Source organism: Globicephala melas, chromosome 11 (genome assembly GCF_963455315.2).
Source record: "Globicephala melas chromosome 11, mGloMel1.2, whole genome shotgun sequence".
In the NCBI taxonomy this organism is placed as follows: Eukaryota; Metazoa; Chordata; class Mammalia; order Artiodactyla; family Delphinidae; genus Globicephala; species Globicephala melas.
Genome location: NC_083324.2, coordinates 3,119,327 through 3,132,958, shown reverse-complemented (window position 1 = coordinate 3,132,958; position 13,632 = coordinate 3,119,327). Strand labels below are relative to the sequence as shown.

The 13,632-nt window shown below is 55.5% G+C and overlaps 1 long non-coding RNA gene across 1 annotated transcript; it reads right to left on the bottom strand.

Annotated features, from left to right (window-relative positions):
- Positions 1 to 201: 201 nt before the first annotated feature.
- Positions 202 to 11,947, bottom strand: LOC132598144 (uncharacterized). The gene is made up of 3 exons (XR_009565892.1): positions 11,830 to 11,947; positions 10,437 to 10,628; positions 202 to 288 (listed from the first exon to the last, which is right to left on the bottom strand). It is a non-coding gene; the product is annotated as an uncharacterized lncRNA (long non-coding RNA).
- Positions 11,948 to 13,632: the final 1,685 nt, after the last annotated feature.

The following is a 13,632-nucleotide window of genomic DNA, read 5'->3' as shown; positions in this document are numbered from 1 at the left end:
AACACACTAGCTATTAATACTACGGTCCGCCAGGCCTGGGTTCAGATCCTGCCCTGACTTCTCGTGCTGTGTGACCTTGGGGGGGCTCCACCTCTCTGGGCCTCAGCTTTCTCACCTGTGAACGGTGGGGTGGATGACACGTGTTGCCAGGTGCCTGGACCGTGCTGACTGTGACCCCTCCTCCTCCCCAGGCGCTGGGACCTCTCCAGGCCCAAGGCTCTCTGGGCCTCCATGTGGCCTCCCTCAGGCGTGGCAGGAGGTCTGACCCAGGGTGCACATCAGCCTTGGCTGGCAGAGGGAGGAGAGAGAAGAAACAAGTTTAATTCAGGTGCAGAGGCCCAGAATCACTGGGGGTTGTCTGCTCTGGCCAAGATGGAGTCACAGGGACCGATTTAGTACCTGAAACAAACCAACCAAACAGATAAAATACATGACTCAGCGATTATCAAGACACTGGCTTCAGGCCACAAAGGACCATGATCACTGCAACACAGGAAATGAACACAGTGAGTTTTTTTGTTTTGTTTTGTTTTGTTTTTTTGCGGTACGCGGGCCTCTCACTGCTGTGGCCTCTCCCGTTGTGGAGCACAGGCTCCGGACGCGCAGGCTCAGTGACCATGGCTCACGGGCCCAGCCGCTCCGCGGCATGTGGGATCTCCCCGGACCGGGGCACGAACCCGTGTCCCCTGCATCGGGAGGCGGACTCTCAACCACTGCACCACGAGGGAAGCCCCCACAGTGAGCTCGTATGATTACCCACCTTGTTGCCTTGAGAGCTTTCAGGCTGGGTCATGGGGAAGGGGAGCTCACAGGGCTCAGAGAACTCCTGGGGTACACGGAGACTACAGCAGCCATGGTTCAAGGGCAGAGCACAGGAGGAGAGAGTGCCCAGAGGGAGAACCTGCTGATCCAAGGAGGGGCCCCCTTGAGCACCAGCAGGTAACCTGTGCAGGTGTGCGAGGATGCTATCTGAGGCCGGGGAAGAGCCAGCTGAAAGGATCAGAGAGACGGTGGCCTGGTATCACACAGGACAGGGAATGGTGCCCGTGTCCGCCAGCCAGACCAAAAGCCTCCCATTTCACAGGGCGGTGAGCAGTGCACTCAGGAAGGCCTGGCCTCAGGAGCCGGGGATGACTAGCCATAGACTGAGCCTTGCTCCAGACCCACCGACCAGGTCATAAAAGCAACACCTGAAAGAACCAAACCATTTCCAAGTGACTTGACTGCGTCTCTGAATAAAGTTCAAGAAGATTTATAGGACACAAAAATACTAGCACCCAACCAGGTCAAATTCACAATGTCTGGCATCCAAAGATCACCAGGGCACAAAGAAGCAGGAAAACACAACCATGATGAAGAGGAAAAAAATCCACTAAATCGAAACCAAACCAGAGCGGACGTAGACACCAGAATTAGCAGAGAAGGATGTTAAAATAGTTCCTGTGACTGGCTGCCACGAGCTCAAGAATTTTAAATGTGGAAGATTAAAAACACCTTCTCAAGATAAGAACTATGAGATGAAGAAATATACTAGACAGGGATAAAGGCAGATGAGACGCTGCAGAAGAAAATAGTAGCAACTTGAAGACACAGCAACAGAAACTATCTGATACGAGAGACACAGAAAAAATTAAAAAAAACTGAAAAGTGCATCTGTGAGCTGTGAGACCACTTTCAGCCACCTAACATACAAGTCATTGGAGTCTGGGAAGGAGAAGGCGGGGAGGGAGGCAGAAAAAATACTTGAAGAAGTAATGGTTGAAAACTTTCCAAATGTCATGAAAATTTATAAACCAATAGGTCTAAGAACCCAACCAACCCCAAGCATAGGAAACACGAGGACAATCACAGTAAAGGCACATCGTATCAAATTGCTCAAAAGCAGCGATAAAGAGAAAATCTTAAAAGAAGCCAGAGGAAAAAAAATGTTACTTTTTCAAACACACAAAAACTAAACTATTTCATCACCAGCAAACAAACACTACAAGAAATGCTAAAGAATTAGCATTTAGTCTTTTCGGAGGAAGGAAAATGACACCAGATGGAAACTTGGATTTACACAAAGGAACAGATTGCACTGGAAATGGCGACTCCACGGGGAAATGTAAAAGATGATATTCTGCAGTATTTAAATGTCTTTCAAAATAACTGACTGTCTAAACACAAGCAGCGACGCATCTATTGTGGGAGTTATCATTTAGACGAGGAGCACGTGGCAGAGAAAGGTTAAGTTACCTGCCTAACAGGTGAAGGCAGGTGTGAATCCAGGTCTGCTTGAAGCTTAAGGGTTTGGTTTTATTTTTGGTGGAAATAAAAGTATTATAGTTACGAATGCTTGTATATACGTACATATATATGAATCTATAAGTGTATAATTAATATATTTACCTGAGACTTGCCTGTAAGGTTATTCACAGTGATTTTCCCCCAGGTGGTGGACTTAGGCATTTTGTGTTCTTTTTCCTTACCTGTGTTTTGTAATTGTCCTTTACTCCGATTTGGTGTAAAAACTTTCAATTACTTTGAGAGGAATAAAGCTCCCGGTTACACTGACGGGTGGGAACTGTTTTCACAATCTGCTTCCTTTCTTATCCATTTTTTGAAGTCGATCCCCACAGGGTTCCCTTTTCAGGAAGGCCCAAGGTAGCGACTCCCACTGGGAAGTGTTCTGACCCACGTGGCCGGAGACCAGGGTCTGCAGCACCAGGTTGGACCTCCGTCCAGAGTTAGCTCTCCAGCTGCCTTCTCGATATTGCCACCTAGATAGTGGCACAGAAAATAACAGCATCGAACCTGAACACGAAAAGCTCCCCAGTGCGCCAGGCAGAGCAGGTGGCGCAGTGGTCCCCAACTTTGGCTGCACTTGGCCTCATCCGCCAAGCTCTGGAAGGACAATGCCTCGCCCCCGCCCTGCGATTGCGTGGGGCTGGGGAGCCGCTGGGGCGTGGGGTTCTCTCAGAGCTCCCTGGTATTCTTGTGAGCAGCTGAGGCTGAGGGCCACCGATGCGGCACATAGGTGACATCAGTTAACCGCCCCCCAACCACGCCAGAACTTTGCAAAGTACATAATATTCATTCCCAGGTTACAAGTGACAAAATAAGGCTCAGAGAAGGACTGGCTTCTGCCTTGTCCCAGACCGTGCAGCCAGGCAAGGGCAGACCCAGGTTCGAACCCCACAGGCCTCCAGTGAAGCAGCACAACGTCCCACCAGACACCATGTGGTCAAGCCTATACATCATTTTGTGCCAAGATGTTTCTGCATCCCAACTTCTTCTTTTTTTTTTTTCTTTTCCATTGTGGTCTATCACAGGATATTGAACACAGTTCCCTGCGCTGCCCGGTAGGACTGTGTTGTTCATCTTGCCTCCCACGTTCTTAATCTTCCCTTCTCAAGCTTCCCAGTTACCCCAGGTGGGACCCCCAAAGTCACCCTGGGTTATCCCTTCTCCCAGCCTCCAAATCCAATCAGTCACCAGGTCCTGCTGATCCCACCTCCTAAATCCCTCCCCTCCAGCCCCACTGTTATAGTCAGCCTTCGTCATCTTTCCCTGGGACTGTGGCCCAGGTCTCAGAGCTCTCCAAGCCCCGGGCCCCTCTCTGGGCAGCTCTGACCTCTGTGCTTCTCTCTCACACTGGATGGCAACTGCCTTCCCCACCAGGCTGGCACAGACACCTGTGCCAAAGCCCCCGTACCCCACACAGAGCAGGGTACTCTGTGGGCACTAAATAAATGCTTAGTGGATGGATGGATGATTAATTCATTAATGACCAGGCCTTTCCTTTCTTCCCCACTGGGCTCTGAAGTCTTCAGAGTTAGGGATTATTTCATCTGGCTCTGTGTGCCGTGCTCTCAGCACTTGCCCAGCCCGAGTAGGGCCTAATAAGTGCTTGTCAACTGAGTGACAGAACGGCCTTTGCACGTACTGCTCCCAGCGTCTGGAATGCTCTTCCCAGACATCCCCATGGTTCACCCCCGCACCTTCTTCAGTCTTTGCTCAAATGTCACCTTCTCAATGAGGCCTGACCACCCTCCTTAAAACAGAAGGGCCTCCTTCCATCCAGGATGCCAACCTCCCCTCCCTGACTCTTGTTTCCACCTTCTCACTGAGGCTATCCCTCACTCATTTATTATGTTGACTGCTTATGTCTCTGTTCCCGTGACCACCAGAAAAAAATAAAGTTTGTTTTAAACACAGAGCTTTTTGGCTCCGTTCTGTGTGATTTCTCCAATGCCTAAGACAGGGTCTAGCACATAGTAGCTGTTCAATAAACAATCATCAACCAAGGGAATGGCTCTTGTTCTGCCGGTGACTGCCCTGTGGCCTGGGGCCGCCTCCTCGGTCCCTCTGAGTCCAGCGTTTAGAATAATGAATAGTGATGATGGTGATGAAGGAGGCTGGCTGGGCAGGCAGTCACTGGCGTGGCTCATACATAAGGTGCCTCTCCATCCTCCAGGTGCATCCAGGGCCGTGGTCCTCCCTTGGGACTGGCCATGTGACCTGCACTGGTCAGTTTCAAGGAGAAGTGATGTGTCTCACGTCCAGGCAGACACTCTAAGAGCCAGTAGCAAGCCCTGCTCCCTCCTCTCTGCCACAGCAATTGGCAGTGTTCCTGACGCTGGCTGCCGCATCAGCCTGACTGATGACAGCGCAAAGCCACAGCTGAGCCATTTGGGGCGTGCTGAATGAGTGAAAAATAAACTTTTGTTGTGTTAAGCCCCCGGGATTTGGGCTTTTGTTACCATAGCATAACTTTGCCTCTCCTGACTGACAGTCCTGATGAATGGGATGCCGTGGCCCACGTGTTCCCCAGAGGCCTTGGTGGACGTGCAAGAATCACAACGACAGTGGCTCACCTGTGTCGTGTGCCTAACGTAACAACTGCCCTGCTGCGTGGTCACAGCAACCCAGTGACTAGGCCCCGCTGCTGTCCCTGTGGTGGCACAGGCAGGCAACACACTTGCCCAGGGAGCCGTGGGAGGTGGGCGGGCCGCGAACCAGGCCGTCTGGCCCCAGTGCCTGGACTCTTCACCGTGAGCCACCCTCCACTGGTTCCTGTTTCTTCCCTGACGGTCTGAAGGTTCCAGCCACCCCAGCCCGGTGGCCAGCTTGTCCCCCGAGGAAGGCCGGCAGCTCAGTGTCTGGCCTCTCTGTTCTGTTCAGGCCCAGGCGGAGTACAATGGGTGTCAGGTCCAAGGGTCTTTGCTCAGGCAGTTATGTGGGTGAGGCTCTGCTGGTGAGAAAAGGGCTGGGGCCTCTGGCTGCTGTGAACCCCTCCACGTGCCCCCACGTTGGTGTGCAGGTTAGTCCACACTCCCTTGGGGAGTCTCCCTTTCCCCCCCCACCCCGGGCTCTTTCATCAAGAGCACCCAGAGCTCCTGGCCCCCAACAGAAAGCATTGCTTGGGTCAGAGTGTCAGCTCCCCTGGACCATCTGGCCTAACACTGGTGGGGACGGAGGCCCGAGAGTGAAGGCCTCACAACTGAGTCAGCCTGGATTCAACTTCTGCAAAACCAGTTTCTATGATTCCCCGGCTGAGAAGCCTTTCTTATTGAAATTTGGGGTGGTGATGGGAGAGTTCCCCCGTGTGCATGGGGAGTTGGGGAGAAGGGGAAGACACATCAGTTGTGTCAGGGGCTGGATAGAAGAAACCCACTAAGGGGACTTCCCTGGTGGCACAGTGGTTAAGAATCCATCTGCCAATGCAGGGAACACGGGTTCGGTTCAACTCCTGGTCCGGGAAGATCCCACATGTGGTGGAGCACTAAGCCCACGGGCCACAACTACTGAGCCTGTGCTCTAGAACCCATGCACCACAACTACTGAGCCCGCGCGCCTAGAGCCTGTGCTCCGCAACAAGAGAAGCCACCACAGTGAGAAGCCCGCACACCACAACGAAGAGTAGCCCCCGCTCCCCACAATTACAGAAAGCCCGTGCGCAGCAACGAAGACCCAACACAGCCAAAACAAGTCAGAATAAATAATTAAAAAAAAAAAAAAAGAAACCCACTAAGGCCTCTGAGGTGGGTCCCCCTGTGCCCACCTCACAGGTGGGAAGCCTGAGGATGCCCAGCAAAGGGACAACTTTTCTGAAGTTGTGGGGCTGCTGAGTAGCAGGGCCACGACTCACACCAGGTTCCTGACGATGGCCAGGGCACAAGACCACCTCCTGCCGCCTCACAGCCACCATCCCTGCAGAAGCTGCCCCTGTGACGGGGAGTGGGGTCAGGAGCTGAAGCCACCAGGACAGCTGACTCTGAGTCAGACCTTAGCTCTGGACACTCAGCCTTGGGCCAGGGGTCCCACCTGCTGAGCCTGTCTCCTCAGCAGTACAATGGGCACAATAGAGATTCTTTCTGCAGTGGAATCATGAGGTCAAGTGCATGGCACAGTGCCTGCAAGTCACAAGTGATGGGCACCCAGGTGCCTGCAATGCCCGCTGCCCCAGACAGCACCCCAGGGCACCATAGGGACCTGTGAGGGAGTCTTGGGACAAGTGTCCAGGAGCAGAATTGCTGAGTCCCAGGACAGGGGCACTTCATTTGCATGAGCCCCAGAGGTGGCTCTTGTGATTGGCTCCAGCAGCTGCTGTTCCCGCGCAGGGCACCAGGGGTCCTCCACGCCCACACCCATGCCCGCACCTGGCAGCACCCAGCCCTGTCCTTCCCAGTCTAGTGGATGAAAGTGAGACTGGTGAGTTTGCCCATCTCTGCACGTGCTTTGGGGCCTTTTCTGTCTCCTCTGCTGTGAATGGCTTTGCTTACAACCCTGGGCCTCGTTTCCCACCAGGGCCACTACCTGAGAAAACCTTCCCGAGCTCCCTGGCTGGCCGAGCTCCCTGCTCCCCGGCGTCGTCTCCTTATGTCTGGGGGGCTTCTGGACTCGGGGGGTGCCCTGCGCTTGGCCTCTCCCTGCCGGGGACAGACCACGCTGCATTCTCACCCCTGTCTGCTCTTTTGCCTCGTTCATTCATCCACTGGTTTCCCGTCACAACTGGAATAAATTCAAACTCCTTACAGTGGCCGAAGGGGCCCCGGGACCTGGCTCCTGCGGCAGCCCACCTCTCCTGAACGGCCTGCTGGCGGCCTGAGCCGGCGATTCCGGGCTGGGTTTGACCTGCCATGCTCATCCCCACTCTGGGGACTCTGCCCGTCCTCCCCTCCAGGCAGGCCCCTGTTCCCAGAGGCGACCCCCACCCACCCCAACATGTGCCCTCTGCAGACTTAGGAAAAGCAAGGGGCTGGCCTGGACTGCATGAAGCCACCAAGATGCCGAGGTTTCGCTATTAGAGCAGCAGGAATGACCAGCTGGAACAGCGGGACTGGGGCCGTGTCCACCTCATCAGCTTGGCCCGGCCCTAAGTCTGGTGACAGCGCTGACAGACGGGATGAATCAAGCAGCGCTTCCTTCTCCTGTGCTCGCTCCAGGCACAGGAGGGACGCCCTCTTTCTTTATATCTTCAATAACAAAAGTTAATACTTGTTCCCTGGTTTAAAAACACACAGAAGTGTCTAAAGTAAAAGGTAGAAATACGCATGTCTCCTCCAAAATCCTACTCCCGGGAGGGAAGCCCCAGGACCGCACTGTGTCTCTGTGAACAGGGACATGCACATTCTCAGCTCCACCCCGCCCCGGGCCTGTTTCCCAGGCTGTTCCGCTAACTTCACCATCCATGTACGTAGACTTACCTCCTTCTTTTTACCAGCCGTAGAGTATCTCATGGCATGGAGGGACCCAAATGATGTCATCAGCCTCCTGATGACGGACACAGGAAAGGGCCCTGTGCACTTTTCCACCATCACAGATAACACGGTAACAAAGACCCCCGAACATTTACCTTTCTACGCTGGTGTGAGCCTTGCCGTAAGCCTGCCTCCTAGAAGTGGGCTTTCTGGGTCAAATGGTGGTGGCTTTTATATTTTGATGGACCTCCCAGGAAGGGGGTTGATCGTCCCCTAGGATGACCCTGGATCAGCCCTGAGGTAGTGAGCTTTCCTTTGCTGGAGGAATTCAAGGGATTTTTAAAGCACCACTCGACAGGGTGCCGCAGACAGGGGCTCCTCTATCAACGTCTGAGCTGCCCTGGACGACCTTTCATGTGTCCCCACTCGCAGCTTTTATTTTTGTACAAACCTACTGCAGGCTGATCCTGGCTGAGACCTGCATGAGGTTCCTTCACAGCCATGATCTGAAGGGGGGGTGGGGTCTGCTGAGGGAACTAGAGCAGCCTCAGCCTAGGGATGACACTCCCCCATCCTCCCCCGGGAATGCCCTGTGAAATACACACGAGAAATGCAGTGGCACTTGTAGAATCAGTGCCACTGTTTGTCACCAGATGTTCAGAGGCAGGAGTGCTAATTTATGCAGGCAAGTAGGAAGGGGAGATGGGAGGGAGGCTGCTAGGAGGACATGCGGGCTGGGGAGGTGGGAGAGCCTCACAGTGGGGCAGTGCAAGAAAATGCGTCCTAGGAGGGACAGAGCAGGAGGGGGACCGCAGGACATTCGGGGGCTCCCGGTAGTGAGATGTAAGGAGGCTGTGAATAAGGATCTCCGATTTTACTATAAGGTCTTGTAATACCATTGAGAATTCCCATCATCGGATTCCTGTATCTTACGACTCTGCTTTAAAATGCTCCGATAACGTCATTCTGAGCCTGTGATTCTATGTTAAAGCTCCAGGGCGGGCCACACAGAGCAGGCGGCTTTGGAGATCACATCCAGCTCCCAAGAGTGCTGAGAACTTGGGTGCTCTGCCTGGTGGCTCTGCGCCTCGGCTTCCTGGCTTGTCGATGGGGACAGAAGGTACCAGCTCCAAGTGTCCCAGGGAGGGTTCAAGGAGCTCACCTACGTGGACTGCCGCAAAGGGGGCCTGGCACACAGTGGGTGCTCAGCAATGCTGGCTTCAGCTGCTTTACAACTCAGCTCAATGGCCAGGAATCCAGCCGAGTCTGGGAGCTGAGACCGGGGCTGAGCTGTTCTGAGCGGCCTCTGCAGCTCTGGAAGCATCAGGGGCTCCAGGGCCCGGGTCCACTGGGTGGCCAGCCCTCCACAGCAGACAGCTGCTGGGAAGTAAAGCAAACACGCAGAGGGAAGGAAGCTCCCGGGGCTGCAGGAAAGCAAACAAGGGCCACTTCCTCCAGCCGTGCACTGTGGACAGCCAGCCTTTCCCAGGGCTGCTCCTTGGGAGTCCTCCTCGGGCGCCCGGCCCGTGTTTGGACAGCTTGAGGGGCGCGGGGCAGAGCAAGCAAGAGAATGCAGACAGCCAGGCCCGGCCAGACCCTCATCCTGCCCGTCCCCCGGGCAGGGCACTGCCCAGCAGCCTTCCTGGCCACACGCTCAGCTACGCCCACGGGGCCCCCAGGATGGGGTGCTGGGGCTGGGAATACAATAACATCAATAATAATAATTAGCATTGATTTAATGCTTACCAGGGGCCAGGCACTATTCTTAGTGAGGTATGCAGTATATTTCATTTAATCTTTTTTTTTTAGTTTATTTATTTTTATTTATTTACTTTTGGCTGCATTGGGTCTTCGTTGCTGCGCGCGGGCTTTCTCTAGTTGCGGCGAGTGGGCGCTCCTCTTCATTGCGGTGTGCGGGCTTCTCATTGCGGTGGCTTCTCTTGTTGCGGAGCACGGGCTCTAGGCGCATGGGCTTCAGTAGTTGTGGCACGTGGGCTCAGTAGTTGTGGCGCACGGGCTTAGTTGCTCCGCGGCATCTGGGATCTTCCCAGACCATGGATCGGACCCGTGTCCCCCACGTTGGCAGGTGGATTCCTAACCACTGTGCCACCAGGGAAGTCCCTCATTTAATCTTAATAACATCCCATCACCACTGCGATTTTGCAGATAAAGAAATCCTTATGAGTAATTTTACAGCCCAGATGGTCCAGTTCTGGGCACTACACGCTCAGGAAACCACATATTGCCTTTCAAGAGATAATAAGAATGATGCCAACAGGGACATTTTCTGAACAGTCTGCTCGCACGGTACCCTATTAGGTGGGTATCATTATGAGACCCATTTTCCAGCTACAGTAAACTGAGGCACAGAGAAATGGAGCCACTTGCCCAAGAGTATCCACTTAGAAAAAGTAGTAGGTGGGGGACTTCCCTGGAGGTCCAGCCGTTAAGATTCCATGCTCCCAGTGCAGGGGGCTGGGGTTCGATCCCTGGTCAGGGAACTAGATCCCACGTACTGCAACTAAAGATCTCACATGCCGCAACGAAGATCCCGCGTGCCGCAACGAAGAGCCGGTGCAGCCAAATAAATAAATAAATATTTTAAGAAAAGCAAAAAGGAGAGGTAGTAGCTGTATTTCAAACCTGTTTCCAGTGCCAAAACCCATGATGCTGAGCACTATGCTAGTGTATTAGTTTCCTCTCGCTGTTAACAAATGACCACAAACGTAGTGGTTTAAAGCAACACAGACTTACCCCCTTACAGCTCTGGAGGTCAGAAGTCTGGAATCACTTTTACTGGGCTGAAGGCAAGGTGTCAGCTGGGCTGCTTCCTTCTGGAGGTTCTGAGAAGAGAATCCGTTCCCTTGCTTTTTCAGCTTCCAGTGGCCGCTTGCATTTCGTGGCTCCTGGCTCCTTCCTCTGTCTTCAGAGCACATCACTCCCTGCCTTCCTCAGAAAGCCATTAAGATAACATCAGGCCCAGCTGTGCAATTGAGGATCAACCCCCCCCCCCACACCTCAAGACCCTTAATCTGTTCACATATTCAAAGTCCTTTTGCCATACAAAGTAACATATTCAGGTTCCAGGTATTGGGACACAGGCATTTTTGGGGGACTGTTATCCTGTCTCCCACAGCCAGGTTGGGCTGTGTCTTGGCAAAGTAAAGGTAGTGATCTCCCCGTCCCCGGAGGTATGGAAGCACATCTTAAGCCCACTCAGAACCCTGGTGGTGGGAGTCATGGGTGCTTAGCTCAGACCTGAAACCTCGGAACTCACTCTCAGCCCATCCTGCACATTTTGGGACAGAGAAACTGAAGCATCCCTTGCCCCAGTGGGGGTGACTCCTCCTCACCAGGTCCCCAGCCCTCGGCCGGCACCTCCCTCAGGGATCATCACACCCCAGGGCCATGTTACCCCACATGCATCCGCTGCCTGCTGCGAGCCTGCCCAGGGCCCAGCTGGCATCCCCTCCCTCCGGTGCTAGCACAGTGCGTGCCCCACACACACGCGTGGGAAGAGCAGCAGTGAGGCTGGAGGGCGCCTGTAACCGGCCAGCTCACGGACAGCCTGGCTGGGGCCTGGCACACGGCAGGTGCCCAGCCACTGTGTGCTGGTTCACTCTCCGCAGGCTCTAAAGCAGCGCCACCGCAGAGAACGTTCCGCAGTGCCCAGGGTACCGGCGGCAACCATGCCTGGCTACTGAGCTCTTGCAATGCGGCCAGTGCGAGTGAGCAACTAGTTTTTATTTTATCTTTCTTAAATGTGAGTAGCCGCACGTGACAAGCAGCTCCTGCATTGGATGGTCTGGCTCTCCCAGGACCTGGCGCTCCCACAGACTCAGAACCTGTTTCGGGGACAGGCCACCGCTTAGGCTGAATTCTCTCAAGAAACGCCAGTCCTGGCCTGAAACTGGGCCTCTTCAGGCCGCCCTCCCCACTGCCCTGAAAGGTGCGGCTTTGAAGGTCTCAAGCCCAGTGCTTGGAGCTGCTTGGCCTTCTCACTGCCCCGTGTGAACACCCTCACACCTGACTGTGCGGCTGCCAGGCCTGTCGCCACCGCTGCCAGTGTGAGCTGAGGGCCTACTGTGCGCTGGCGTGAACAGGCAGGCCTGCAGCAATGAGGCAGGCAGCCGTCATCATCACCGACCTGCAGGTGAAGAAGAGAAGGTTCAACGAGGGCCGGAGGATTCCCCCATTCATCCAGGAGAGCTTGGCCCCGCTGGACCACAAATCCCAGTCTCCCAGGTGCTGCTGCGGAGAAATTCCTCGGGCAAAGGAGCCCAGCATCTTGGGGGCAGGAAAGAGACAAAGTCAGGGCCACCTGAGGCGACCGCAGCACCCTGCCTCACCACCCCCACCCCCCGACCTGCCTCCTGGGACTGGGACTGGTGTCCCACCAAGCCAGTCACAGCCCGAGGGCCGCGGGGGGCAGGAGGCTCCATGGGCAGAGGCAGGGCGGGCCCTCGCCGGGCCGGGCCCTGTTTCGTCCAGGGCCGGGAACAAAGGGCTTTCACGGGGTGTAATCCAGGCTGAGGGGAGAAGAATGGTCAGGTGTGTGGAGAGGCAGGTTCACATGGAGGGGAAGAGGCCGCCGTGCGGGCCCGGCTGGCACGGGGGCCCGGGTTCCGGCCGCTCCCCGGGCGCTGGCAGCCGGTGAAGGCCCCGTTTGTGCACCGTGTCAGCAGGGAGGGCTGGCCTTCTAAGGGGCGAGATCGTGTGGCCCGATAGCTCGCAGGGGCCTCTCCCTGGGGGGGCCGGGCCCCCCGTGAGGACTGTCAGCCATTGTTAGCTGCCCTCGTGTGAAGGAAAACGGGACACAGGTGGTCAGCTGATACCTGTGCGATCCGGCGCGGGACTGGCTCCCCGGGCTGCGGCTCCGGTTACACGGCCGGGACAGGGGAGGGGGGCGCCCGCCCCAGGAGGGGCCACGATGCTGCTGGCCCTGCGGGAGGCCCCGCCCATCCACGCGAGGGAGGGAAGGGGGAGAGCCCAGAGGCCACAGAGGCCTCACCCAAGACCCCTCACTCAGAGAGGAGAGGACATGAACACACCCTCCAGGACTGTGTGGCCACATCCACCCGACCATCAGCGTGGAACAGGAAGCCGAGGAGAATCTGGGGAAATGGAAGAGGCCCCATGTGCCGTGTTTGTCAGCGTCTACGGTGTAAATGAAGGCGGGCGCCCACTGCACCCCACAGCCCACGGGCACTTAGCCTCTCACCAGCACACATGGGCGTCCATGGCCACTAGGGAATGGCAGTCACAGCCCAGCTGGGAAGTGTGCTTAGTCCCCATGTGACAGGTGTTCTAATACTTACCACCCCCATTTTACAGGTGAGGCACAGAGAAGCTGAGTCACTGGCCCAAGGTCACACGGCCGTGACGTGGCCGCGATGGAATTTGAGTCCAGACCGTCTGGCTCCAGAGTCCATGCCATTGACCACTGCTGTACCCTCCCCACCCCCATGGCCCAGTTAAATAACAGTCATTTACCGTGCACTAGTGATGGGCTGGCCACGCCGCTGGATGAATTCTCTCACTTAACCTGTTCAACCAGGTGTAGCTCCTGTGATCACTCCCATTTTACGGAAAGCAAGACTCAGCTACAGGAAGGGGTGTGCCTGGTGCATCAGGCAGGGTCCTGGCAGGAAACAGTCAAGTGGGTAATTAACACAGGGGACAGTCAGAGGCGTGGGCAGTGGCTAGAGAAATCAGTAGGGATGGTGAGGCACCTGGGGGCTAGCAGCAGTGGGGAGCTGTTCTCTCGAGGCCTGCGGCGCAGAAAAGCCGTCCCTGGGACCAGCGGCAGCAGAGGAGTGGGCTGCCGGGCAGGAGTCACAGGCCTTGGTGGACGCAGCCACCTGCCGCCCTGCAGGAGGGCCAGGGAGCCCCACTCACACGCTGTGGACAGCCCCGGGGTCAGCCCCAGGATGCGAGGGGGTCTGGAGGG